The sequence below is a fragment of the Ylistrum balloti genome, unplaced genomic scaffold (genome assembly GCF_031769215.1).
Source record: "Ylistrum balloti isolate Yb309-2 unplaced genomic scaffold, AGI_CSIRO_Ybal_v1 Utg369934, whole genome shotgun sequence".
Classification (NCBI taxonomy): domain Eukaryota; kingdom Metazoa; phylum Mollusca; class Bivalvia; order Pectinida; family Pectinidae; genus Ylistrum; species Ylistrum balloti.
Genome location: NW_026782045.1, coordinates 463,791 through 477,636, shown reverse-complemented (window position 1 = coordinate 477,636; position 13,846 = coordinate 463,791). Strand labels below are relative to the sequence as shown.

Sequence of the window (13,846 nt, the reverse complement as noted above, 5' to 3'; positions counted from 1 at the left end):
AGACAAAATTTCCTTTCATGATAAAACAATTTGCACGAATTTTTGTGCATTCTGTATTATTCTTAATTATGTACCTGTGATAAATGTGTGAAAATCTTATCCTTTTGTTGTGAACAATCATGTATTTTAACATATACCATGTTTTACTAACATGACGACCCTGTGAAAGATTAGTTGCGGCTAAACAGGTTCTTAAATCCTCATGAAATAAAATCTATCATTATTATATTATGTTATTGTTGGTAAAATAAGATTTTCGCTGTAAAATGTATTGTGTTTATCTTAGCCCGAGACTGAGATTCCCCGATCTCGCTCAGTAACAGGTAAACATTTTTTTTATTATATTTTATATTTGTGTATGTATATCATCCATTTATCAATGTTGCCGAAGTAACTTATCTCACCATTTTGTCTATAGTATAGAAGTATGTTATATATGCTTACATTGTGCACTAATTCAGTGACATTTCATATTATCTAGTGTGGAGGAGGTAAATCCAGGTCCTTTATCTCGTCCTTGTCGTCAACTACCAGTGACTTTATTGGTACCAATACAAACTATCTATTTGTTCATCTCAGTGTCCAAAGTCTCAAACAAAAGCTCGACATTTTATATACTGAATTAAACAATTTTACAATTTTATCATTTAGTGAGACTTGGCTAAGCGTTAGCCATAATTTTACAGATCTAATTCTTGCCTGGCTACGCCTATCCATTCTGCTACTGTTGGCTCGTCCGAATGGGCGGAGGCATATCTGTTTATGTTTAAACCATATATCTGCAAAAGGAAGGCGATACCCGGAATTACCGCCTATTGGATGTATATAGTTAGAATCAGTCTTTGGTTCAGAGAGAATTTGGTACTTTTTATAGAGCTCCAAACTCTCACATTATTACGTGGTCTCATCTATCGATTACTTATGATACAGGCTTACCTAATTTGTAATAACAGGCGCTATATATGCTAACCTATTCGTTGACCATCGTCTCATTCATGTGATAAACTTATCACCTTTAACCTATCACTACTCGTAGTCTCCAACTTTTTATACGGAAACTTCTACGTCTTTGTTAGACATAGCTTCACTAGTGGCATTTATATTATTGATAATAGTTGTTGGGGAAGGTTTTCTCGACCAACCTGTTAGATATCACTGCCCTACCTAATGCTCTTTTAATACCTTGAAGTCGGTGCAGCATACGTGCGAACGCAACATTTGGCTCTTTGATCCCGAGAATTATGAATTATTTAGAGAGAAGTCAAATGCAGTAACTTGGAACACTCTGATTGAGTTAGAAGATATTAATGTATCTGTTTAAAATTTTACAAATACTCTCCTTGAGATATTCTAAATTGTGTATTCCCAACAAATTTGTTACAATCAGATCAAACAAACCAACTGGGATGTCGAACGAAATACGGAGACTAATTCGGAAACGTAAACGTTACATACTCTACCGAAATAACGATAAACACGAATGGTCTTTTGTGATATAAGCAAACCATTTAATCGGGTTTGGCATAATGGCCTTCTAAAACGTTCAAGCTTTGGAATTCGGGGCTTACTAATTAATTGGTTTGAAAATTATCTTTATAATTGTAACCCCCCTCCCCGTTGTTGGAACGAACATGTTATTAACTATATAAAATCTAAGATCTCACCCAAAATTAACATTTTGAGGAAATGAAAATTTACATTAGCTCGAAGATTTCTTTTAGCTAAAGCTTCAGCAGACTTATTGGAAGATCTCCAATTAGAAGCAGTCCGAATAGTTACTGGTGGCACAGGAATAACTATCAGAACAAAGTGATGTATTGAAACAGGCTGGATGCCATTGGAACAAAGACGTTAATATGAAAAAATTATCTGCTTTCATAAAATGTTTCACGGTCTCGCCTCGCAATATCTACAATAAATTATCCCTCAACGTAACAACCGTATCCACGATCACCATACCCGTGTCGACAACAATTCTCGTCCAATTCCCTTTCGTACGTCTTTATATAGTATTTGTTTCTGTCTTCTGTAATTGAACTTAGGTATTCCATGCCAGATTTAATAAAAACGATCTATCGATTTTTAGACTGAAAACTAGAACTGGGTCAAATCCACCACTCTAGATTGAGAATGGAGTTAAGCTCTTTAAGCTTCTTCTTATACCGTAGAAATCTCGTTGATAGCCCTTTATGTTCGTGTATAGAAAACGAAGAGACTAATGAATGTGTCATGTTACTACTGATGCTATGTTAAGCAAAATGAAATAAAAGTTTATATAAAATATGTTATAATGTAAAACGGAATAACGCCTAATTTTATTTTATTATTCACTAATTGTGACAGGTAACTATTTTATTATTCACTAATTGTGACAGGTAACTATTTTATTATTCACTAATTGTGACAGGTAACTATTTTATTCTATAACGCGTAACTAGTTCAAATCTAACACGGATTGATACTTAACTGTTTTGTTATCGAATACGGAATGGTGCTTAACTTTTTTTTTTAAATAACACAGAATGACATGTAACTTTTTTTATCATTTGACACAGAATGACACTGTTTTATTTTCTAACACGGAATGACTAGTAGCTATTTCTATATCATTCAACACGGAATGGTACTTAACTTTTTTTATAAATTAACACAGAATGATGTTAAACTGTTTTCGTTTTCTAACAAGGAAATACACGTAATTATTGCATTATATAACAGAAAATGACGAGTAGTTATTTTACCATCTCATACGGAAAGACGTTTGACTGTATCTTATGATCTAACAATAGGGACGCGTAACTATATTACATGGAATAAAACGTCACTATTCTACTATATTACATGGAATAAAACGTCACTATTCTACTATATTACATGGAATAAAACGTCACTATTCTACTATATTACATGGAATGAAGCGTCACTATTCTACTATATTACATGGAATAAAACGTCACTATTCTACTATATTACATGGAATGAAGCGTCACGGTATGTTATTATCTAACACGGATTGACATTTAATTATTTTTCTTATATAGAACACAGATGGACGCAAACCTATTTTGTAAACGGAATGGCAGAAAATATAAAAGAAAATGACGCGTAACTATTTCATAGTCTAACAAGGAATGAAACGTCAGTATTCCATTATGCAACACGGAATGACACGTGACTATGTCATTTCCTACAACAGAATGACGCGTAACTATGTCATTTTCTACAACAGAATGACACGTAACTATGTCATTTTCTACAACATAATGACACGTAACTATGTCATTTTCTACAACAGAATGACACGTAACTATGTCATTTTCTACAACAGAATGAGGCGTGACTATGTCATTTCCTACAACAGAATGACGCGTAACTATGTCATTTTCTACAACAGAATGACGCGTAACTATGTCATTTTCTACAACAGAATGACACGTAACTATGTCATTTTCTACAACAGAATGACGCGTAACTATGTCATTTTCTACAACAGAATGACGCGTAACTATGTCATTTTTTACAACAGAATGACAGGTAACTATTTCACCATCTAATCATTTTATTACATAACACAGACTGACTCGTACCCATTTTTACCATTCAACTCGCAATGACACCTAACTATTTTATTAACTAACACGGAATTGCATTTAAATGTATTATCATCTAACAAGGAATGACACCTAATAATTTCATTTTATTGTATAATACAGAATGTACTTATATTTTTTGTCTAACACGGAATGACACTTAACTTTTTGTTACCTAACACTTAACAACGCGTAAATGTTTTATCATCTAACACGGAATGACACTTAACGTTTTGTTACCTAACTCTTAACAACGCGTAAATGTTTTATCATCTAACACGAAATGACACGTAACCTTTCTGTTACCTAACACTTAACAACGCGTAAATGTTTTATCATTTAACGCGAAATGACACGTAATCACCTTAATTATATAACACAGAAGTTACGTGTCACTATATCTTATAATTTAACAATTGTAACGCGCAACTATTTCGATATCTAACACAGAATGACACATAACATAACTGTTTTATTGTGTAAAACTAAATGTCGCATATCTATTTTTTAATTTTATAACAATTGTGACGTATAACTATTTCAATATCTAAAACGGAATGATGCGTAACTGTTTCATCATCTATCAAGGAATGACACTTTACTATTTAATGATCTAACAAGGAATGACACTTTACTATTTAATGATCTATCTAGGAATGACACTTTACTATTTAATTATCTAACAAGGAATGACACTTTACTATTTAATTATCTAACAAGGAATGACACTGAACTATTTAATTATCCAACACAGAATGACACTTTACTATTTAATGATCTATCTAGGAATGACACGTAACTGTTTCATTATCCAACACAGAATGACACTTTACTATTTAATTATCCAACACAGAATGACACTTTACTATTTATTGATCTAACAAGGAATGAGACTTTACTATTTAATTATCTATCTAGGAATGACACTTTACTATTTAATTATCTAACAAGGAACGACACTTTACTATTCAATTACACTTTACTATTTAATGATCTATCAAGGAATGACACTTTACTATTTAATAATCTAACAAGGAATGACACTTTACTATTTAATTATCTAACAAGGAATGACACTTTACTATTTAATGATCTAACAAGGAATGACACTTTACTATTTAATGATCTAACAAGGAATGACACTTTACTATTTAATGATCTAACAAGGAATGACACTATACTATTTAATTATCTAACAAGGAATGACACTTTACTATTTAATGATCTATCTAGGAATGACACTTTACTATTTAATTATCTAACAAGGAATGACACTTTACTATTTAATTATCTAACAGGGAATGACACTTTACTATTTAATGATCTAACAAGGAATGACACTTAACTATTTAATTATCTAACGAGGAATGACACTTTACTATTTAATTATCTAACTAGGAATGACACTTTACTATTTAATGATCTAACAAGGAATTACACTTTACTATTTAATGATCTAACAAGGAATGACACGTAACTGTTTCATTATATGATATTATATAATAAGAAGTGACGGTTGACTGTGTGGTATATAACAAGGAATGGTGTGTAATAAAAATATTGAAATGACATGTATTCAGAAATTACCAGAAATAAGGTTGGGTGACATAAAAATTAAAGCGTCTTCATTTTTAGGATACAAAATGACATTGTCAATCCAAAGTGAAAATAAATATATAAATAACTAAATGAATGAATAAATAAATAAATAAACCACATGTCTCCCTCCATTTTACAATTCAACCTAACAATATAATACTGACATGTTTACCAAACTAGGAATTGTAAAATCAAAGGAAAATTGCAAACATATCGACATGTATACATTAATAATGCACAAGGAGAACAATACCAGAGTTCTTCCGGAAGGTAAGAGTATTCAACTTCATAATATCTACTTTACAAATTAAGACCAAATGATATCAGGTCCTCAAAATGACTATCAGGGAAATAACCAAGAAACAAGAAGATCAATTTCAATGTACATATAGTGTGTCCACAGTCTGTTTCTGCGGGAAAAATGCGAAGGTTAAAAGAATTTCAGAATTTTGAATACAAATTTCTTTACTGAAATAAGACTGATATCTTAAATTTTAACAGCAAAACATACTTTTTTATAATAATAAAATATAATCTTTTTTATTAGGAATAATGGAACCAAAAGAGATTGAAACATTGACTTTGATAAATAATACTTGTAAAAATAAGTTATTATGTTAAGTTATTTCCGTGTAATTTCGATTAAAGTTATGATGATATTAAGATAAATATAATTTTTAATCTTACTGTAATCAACATGAACGTCAGTTATTTTAATAAAGATATAAATATAGAAATAAAGATGTGTTAAACTTCAGCTAATGTATTCATTCACTGTAGTGATCAATGTTGCGCGCAGCGTTATGAACATGTACAAGGCTACACGTTGTATCGTATATAACTGAATACTACGGTAGAAAATAGACCCAACACCGTTGACCCAGAAAAATATACGCTGGTTTTGTTGTGTGAAAATATATAGATCCCTCACTTACCTGAAAGGGAGTGAAGATTCATACATCGTCAAGAAAGAAATTTGCAATATGTCTGGGAAAAATATGAAATTATACTGGATTTCTGGAAGCACTCCGTGCTGGAGAGTGCTTATAGTATTAGAAGAGAAAGGTTTTCACGATAATGCAGAGCTAAAACAATTGGACTTCGTGAAGCAGGAGCACAAGAGTGCAGAGATCGTTAATCTTAACCCCAGAGGCCAGGTAAGTTAGGGGTTTAATTATGTTTGGAAGGAAAAGTTGGAGAGGGGTTATAACCTTTGGACAATCAAAATAGTTTTTGTTGTATGCATTAGCAACGAATAGCTTTTAACAACAGCTATCATTGTATGTGTGAATTCGAAAGTAGATAATGATAAAGCATTGTCAGCCGTACGTGTGTAAAGCGCCTTGTAGATAGTTTCAACGCCAAGTAGAGAAAACATTAAAACAACATCCTTATATAATAATTTATATAATTTTTGTTCCTAAAAATATCACATGTATCAGAATGGTAGACAAAATTAATTTCACAGAAGAACTATTAGAAATATTCAGCTACAGTACAAGCAGAGAAATAAGTACATAGTTTGAGTTCGGTATGTAGGCAAAATATCATATTAGTTTTACAGAGAATGCCAGAATTCAGTTCGTCTTATCAGTAAGCGGTATGCTTAAGTGCACACGTCTTTTGATATAATATAAATTGATTTTCAAAAAATGAGGAATGTTCTTTCCCTTTTTTCTATACAACTTTTTTTTCTTACAAAAGACCGACCTATATCCTAAATGGAACCTGTATGAGAGATTAAGATTATTGATGGTTTAAAAGAGAGATATGTTTCTGCGTTTGAGGTTGACTCTGTTATCTGATTGTCGAAATTATTTCAGTGACCCAATTGCTGGAGTTGTTTTGTCTTTTTAAAAATTATGGTCATATAACGACAGTTTAGAAGATTGTTGATTACTCAATGGGTATTTGAAAACCAGAGGACATTTTAGCATGACATCTAAACCCGTCGTTTCGTTTTCATATGAAGTAAACATTTACCAGGACTGTGAAAAGAACTGAGGCCCCATATGTTGTGACTATTCATGTTTGCAGTATACTTGCTACCTGAAAATTACGAAATTTATTGTATTGGGAAGCTAGTGCATTTCCTTAAGTTTCAAATTTTAGGACGGTACAGTTGAATGATACAGTTTAATTCATAATTTGGTTTCATTGTGCCTACGTCTTAATTAATATTTTTGGGCAAATATTCGTAATATTAGGATTTGTTTGAAGTGAATCGTCCTTGTTACCTCAGCTTAAGTCTGGATCGAGTCGATGCCTCGCATGAACATTTCATTCGTTGTTTATATAAAATACTGGTCATTTTCTTGATTGTAACTTCTAACCAGGGCTTGTAATTTTTAACGTTTTCTACAGAGTGAGTAAGTAATTCTATCTCCATAAAAGATGCAGTATGTATAATCTGTTACAGTGTTTACACTATCCAGTTTTCATGATATGGCATGTACAGATCTTTCAGCGTTTGTAATAAAATATGCCAAGGCACAGATGTATTGCGAAGACCTACATTAGGCGAATATAATGAGAACAATATCCGGAACTGTTTAAAGGATGGAAAGTCACAGGTCATTTTATAAGGGGATGGGAAATCACAGGTCAATTATGCAGAATATCATGGGTCGATGTAATCGAGAAAAAAATTGACCACACTTTTAGAATGTAGAAAAGCATAGCCCAACATTTAGATGATAGAAAGTCATGACCGAAACTTTAGATGATAGAAAATCATGGCCAAAACTTTAGATGATAGAAAGTCATGACCGAAACTTTAGATGATAGAAAGTCATGACCGAAACTTTAGATGATAGAAAATCATGGCCAAAACTTTAGATGATAGAAAATCATGGCCAAAACTTTAGATGATAGAAAATCATGACCGAAACTTTAGATGATAGAAAATCATGGCCAAAACTTTAATTGGTAGAAAATCCCACTCATTCAAGTTAAGAAAATCATGGCCGAACCTTTAGGGGGTTGAAAATCATGGCGGAACCTTTAGAAGGTTGAAAATCATGGCGGAACCTTTAGGGGGGGTTGAAGATCATGACCTTATATTTCGGGGCGAGAAGATCATTGCCAAACCTTCAGGAGATGATAAATCTTGGCCGAAACTTTAGGGGATGGCCGAAATTTTGTAAGGTAGAATATCAAATATCGAATCTTCAGGAATAGGAGTAATGTAGCAATCATTAGGGGAAGACAATTCACAGAGGATGTTTTACAGGAATCGGAAATCATATACCTGAGGTCTATATGAAGAGTCTACAAACAAATTATCATATTGTAAAGCTTTATATCGGTGATGAGTAAGGACAATCAAACTATTTCTATTTTTGTCTATAGTAATATGTATGATTAGTTGACACTGAGTAGGCATTACTTTATCACAGACAAATGGTGCCCTGTTTACTAGATGTGATATTGGCTATTCAAAACTTTTCCGAAATTGAAATTAACGCCAACAAGGCCTTAAAGGGTCACGGATGAATACTCCACCTTGACTTACTTAACACTACCACATCACACGCGCTTACAATAGAAGTAATTTGTAAGCTAACATATTGTAAATCTAGAGGTTTCACGGTCTAGTGCACAATGTATGCTTAGTGTATGGGTTTGGACACGCCGAGTAAATATATGCTAATTTGTTAAAAAAAAAAAAGAAAAAAAATAGACAAATAAATAAATACAAATGTCGTCAATTCAAAGTGAAACATAAATACTACGTTAAATGCAATATATGTGCATATATATATATAATTATTGACTTGTTTAAGTTTAATATGCTTTGAATCATAAAGTTCTATATTAATATCAAATCTCAAATAAATTGGATCCGTTCAAATGATTGCGGTACGTTTAAAATAACTTGACATCTATTTTCGCATTAGAAAAGGAAAAAAATATCTGATTATAAAATCGAATTCCTGAGCTTGGGATATATCATTTGAATAAATATCTCACAAGTTAACATCATGTGTGAACTGATCGAAATGACTTCTCAGATTGACAAACTCAGGTTGATGTTCAATATATCGTCATTGGGTTTTTCAGTAGGTTATATCTATGTCAAAGTTTTCAATCTGTTTCTATGTTGTTTCAATATTGCATTTTTTCGATAATCATGATATCCTTTGACATTTGAAATAAGTATTTTTTTATCTTTGGTAATTAATAATCTTACTTAATCACACTAGTGCATAAAATGTACGGAATTACGTCATTGCAGGAAAAAAATGGATTCTTTTTTCAAAGCAGTAAAATATATTTGTAAATCAAGACTGATTTTAATCACAAAAATGGAATATATTACATACATGAAAGTTTGACTTATAAAGCAAACTTTGGAATTATTTGCACTTTATTGCCCCTCCCCTCCCACTCCCTTTTGTCTGGGTAAATCTTAGTCTCAATATGTATAATACCATAAATTCAAATTTCGGCGCACCTACTTTCTTTGCGGTTTTTATGTGTAGATTTTTGGGATTGACGCCTCAGTTCTCGCTCCCCATGTGCTGACGCAGTGATTTATAGTTAAGTTCCTTTGTAGAATTTGCCAAGATTTACTTTAATTCTTTCGCTCCTCATATCTACCATTGTTTCCCTGTCTCCGTTATTCTTGTTTTTTTAATAGAACAATAATTCCGATATATTGGGATGGTTTTGCCGTTCCATAGTTTCCATAACCTCACATTGAAAGAAAAAAACATTGAAATTAACGAAAACATAATGAATATAAAAAATACATTTTTTATTGAAACGAAGAGTTAACAAAACAATACAGTGTAATAATATATATACATAAAAAGCAAAACTTTATCCTACAGTAGGACTTATCAACAATGCAGGATAGAATTAGCTATCTGCAAACTATTTCTAAAACACTCACTCGTAACACTTCCTCGGTAAATGCATAGTTTTAACCCTAGTACAAACAGAAAATTAGGATAGTACATTTAATTTACCCGTATGTTGTACAAGCAGACATATGTTACAATCCAAATCACTTAATTAAGATGTAGCATCAAAGAAATGTCGTTTGGTGTGCTGCCAAGATGTGAAACACTTAATAATAACAATGGATGTTTTATATATAGATGCTTATGCTGATCTGTCTCTCTCTGTTAAAACATTTATGATCAAAGCTTTTGATTATTCAATAACACCACAGACAATGATTAATACGTACATAAATATAAATTAACGTTTATCAATTAATTATTTGTTGTTTTTTTTTGTATGGTATCGTTTTAAGAAATGCGACCTAAATGTGAATATGAAATAAGAAATTACATGTGGTATATAGGGTTGTCGGTACTGACAAGGCCTATCATTGTTATGGATTGTACAACACTCACATCAGTTATCATCAGAAATTCATACAAAATAATAAGATGGTAGCATGGAATAATGAGAAAAAAACCGTATAATCTTCGTTCTCCAAGGATTCGCTTAAAATGCCAACAGAATAGATGATCAATCTGAATCTAGGGAAGCATTTCTGGTTCTGCAAGATCGGCGAAAACAGCCATTACACTATCTCACATATCGCCTTCATCCTCCAATGTGTCTGACCATGTGCACCCTTAGTCGGTGAAGGGTTCACGAGGTACAAGCAATTACACAGATAAGAACGTGTACAGTAGCCTATTATATTAGACTGCACAGCATAATGATGATAAACATTGTCATTTAATTCATTACTTATTTCAATGGGTTTTTGAGATTTTCCAGTAATGGGATGCAATTTTGATATATTACTGCTAGAATTGATTACCTTCATTAAATGAATTTGCTTTTGTTCTCGAGTAAAATTGATTAGCGTTTTTAAATGATTTATTCCAGTGTATCACGGAAGTAAATATTTATGACATAGCTGACTTTTTCACTCATGTGATACGCCCATGTTATTAATGTCGTAAGACATACACGTAATTATGACGTCATAATTGAATAACGTCATATGATTATATCGATTTGCAAAATTTATCTGTGGATTAATATACAAATAAATGAGGTATTCAACCTTCCTCTTTGCTCTGGATGGTTGGCTGACAGGTTTTCAGTCTCCGCGACTCCTCCCGTGTCCGGGTATCGTCTCGTCGACAAACCTCAGTGTTCTGGCGACGTGTTCTTTGGGCTCTATAAATGCTTGTTCTTTATACATGTAAACATTTTACCCGTTCCCTCTGGCGCTTGAAATTTATGTAGATTTTCAGGCAGTGGTTTCGTCGTTTTCAAAAGCTCAAAACAACGATTAGCTGACTTCAAGTAGTGTTGTATATATTTAGAACGCATTCAATTTTAAAATATGTTTCAACAGAGTGCTGACAATCTATATATACATCTTTGTATAACAGATGTAGTGATATAAACGTACTGAAAATCTTAGTTCAATTGATATCAGCAAGTAATCTTACGGGGGTATTCTTTATCTTGTATATTGTGTGGACGAGTACATCGTCAAAGCAAAACAAATTGGTCCGTTTCCAAAAATCATGTTAGTGCGAGATATTTTCAACTGACAGAGAAACTTAGACACAGTGTTTCTAGAGATCCAGGTTGATGAAGATTACGGGGAAGCATTGTGGTCGCCATTTTAGAAATATTCTATTTTTTTTTGTGTGTGTGATATAAAGCTGGACGTGTTTGATGTTCGTTAGTTTGCCCGTTGATTCCGTCCTTATATACCTTGTTCTTATTTGAGAACGTGACATTACTTACTTTGAATTGACTCTAATATTTACATGGCAGGTGCCATCGATAAAGAAGAAAACGCTTACTCCTCCGGAACACCTAGTCTTATTCTCCTGAACTTTCTTGATTAATGTCCGTGTGGAACATTCTTTTTTTCATGTTTGTTATAATATCATCGAATTTGTTGGCATTTCGGTATTTGTATATTTAAAATGCGTAAATTTTGTAAAATATACAATTATATGTAAACTGTGTATTGTGTTCCTTGAACCCATTAAGTTTGTTGAGCAGTAATGTGCTATCATACTTACAGACAGGTGTTATTGTGTTGCTTTGTATTAATTGTTAACAACCTTATATTGTAAAAGAAAGTAATCAGGTTTTACGGGTTTTAGGGAAAATCAGGGTCCGTGCTATCTCAAGGTTTATTTGAATTAGAATAATTATCTTTTCTAGAGTATTCAGAATATAAAGTCATTGAAATACTTCATAATTACGAATACTTAATAATTTTTGACACCCTGGTAAATTATCAATTCTTAACTTGGTACAAAGATGTGGCTTATGATACAGGGTTCATATTTAAGTCGTTCATAACGACAATATCTCAGGAATTCTTATCGACTGGTCCTGTGGTCCGGTCATGTAGATACGAATTTAATAGATAAAGGTCATTAACATGATCTTATAAATTTCTCTCATCACAAATGGACTATTAACACGAACCACCATGCAGAACCTTACAAAAAGCGTAGAAATGATTGATTTACATCAGAAACTAGATGAATAATCTATATATAATGTTGGAAAATGAAATTGTAACTATGGTAACTATAGAGGTATTGACTGTAAGTTGGAGAAGAAGTGAAAAGAGAAAGCGAAAAATTTGCAGATTATACGAAATGGTACTGTTTCAGTTGAAAATAAGAACAGATGGTATAAAAGACATGTACAAGTAAGCGAATGATACTTTTCAATGGAACTCTTAAATAAGATACAGTATAACAAGACATTTTTAACTGCATCATATAGTCATATCGTCCTTCTAGAGCTCGTCAGTGGGGCAAAGGGCCTTAATCGGGAGACCTTGGAACCAATCAGAAGATACAAAATCTATCGAAAGAAATGTGCTTTAACTGGAAACGTCGTTCACATTTGATAACATGTCAGGACACGGACACATCGAGATTTATATTGCAGCTGTCGTCGATGAAACAGAAACGCTCACTCTTGGGGAACTCTTGGTCTTGTTCTGCTTGTACTTTTGTCAATGGTATCCATGCATTTTCATTTTGTCTTTTTCCCATCATTACATTGATTTTTTACTTGAACTGGTGAATATTTCGTTATTTTCTGTTTTTTTTTTAATGTTTTACATCATGTTTATTTGAGATCATGTTTGCATGCGTTTGCATTCTGCACAGATGTAACAATCCTAAAAATGATTTTACCTTGATGTTGAATTCATAAAATCTTATTTATATAAGCAATTATTTTATTTCAATAATGCATTTCTGAAAACATCATAATTCAATTGTTATTTTTATAATAGGGTTAGGGTTAAAACTCTGTGCGGTTTATGGTCATAATCGTTTGGGTGATGACAGACCTATAGTGTTCTATCCGTACAACACGATCTCGTTCACACTTGTCGTTTAACTGTATTCGTTTCCAAATCGATCGACACGGTGAAGCGTGACAGTAAACTGTTTCATTGATAAATCTGTGTTGGGTGAAAGCGAGGCTACTGAATACTACACCACAGCTTGAAGAATGAATGGTATATGTTACTATCTCTTACCACAGTTAATTGGTAAAGCATTGTCAGTTTAACATCGATAAAATTTTAATTTTTGAAATCTATCTAACTTTGATAATTCGAAACCTAATATTTGTACGTAACTTGGTCTGATAGCACTATTCTTAAAAAGCAAATACATGCTTATAAAAAA

At 32.3% G+C, this 13,846-nt stretch overlaps 1 pseudogene; it reads left to right on the top strand.

Annotated features, from left to right (window-relative positions):
* The first annotated feature begins 6,172 nt into the window (after positions 1 to 6,172).
* The window catches only part of LOC132547079 (glutathione S-transferase A-like), a 32,084-nt pseudogene continuing 24,410 nt past the window's right edge, over positions 6,173 to 13,846 (top strand).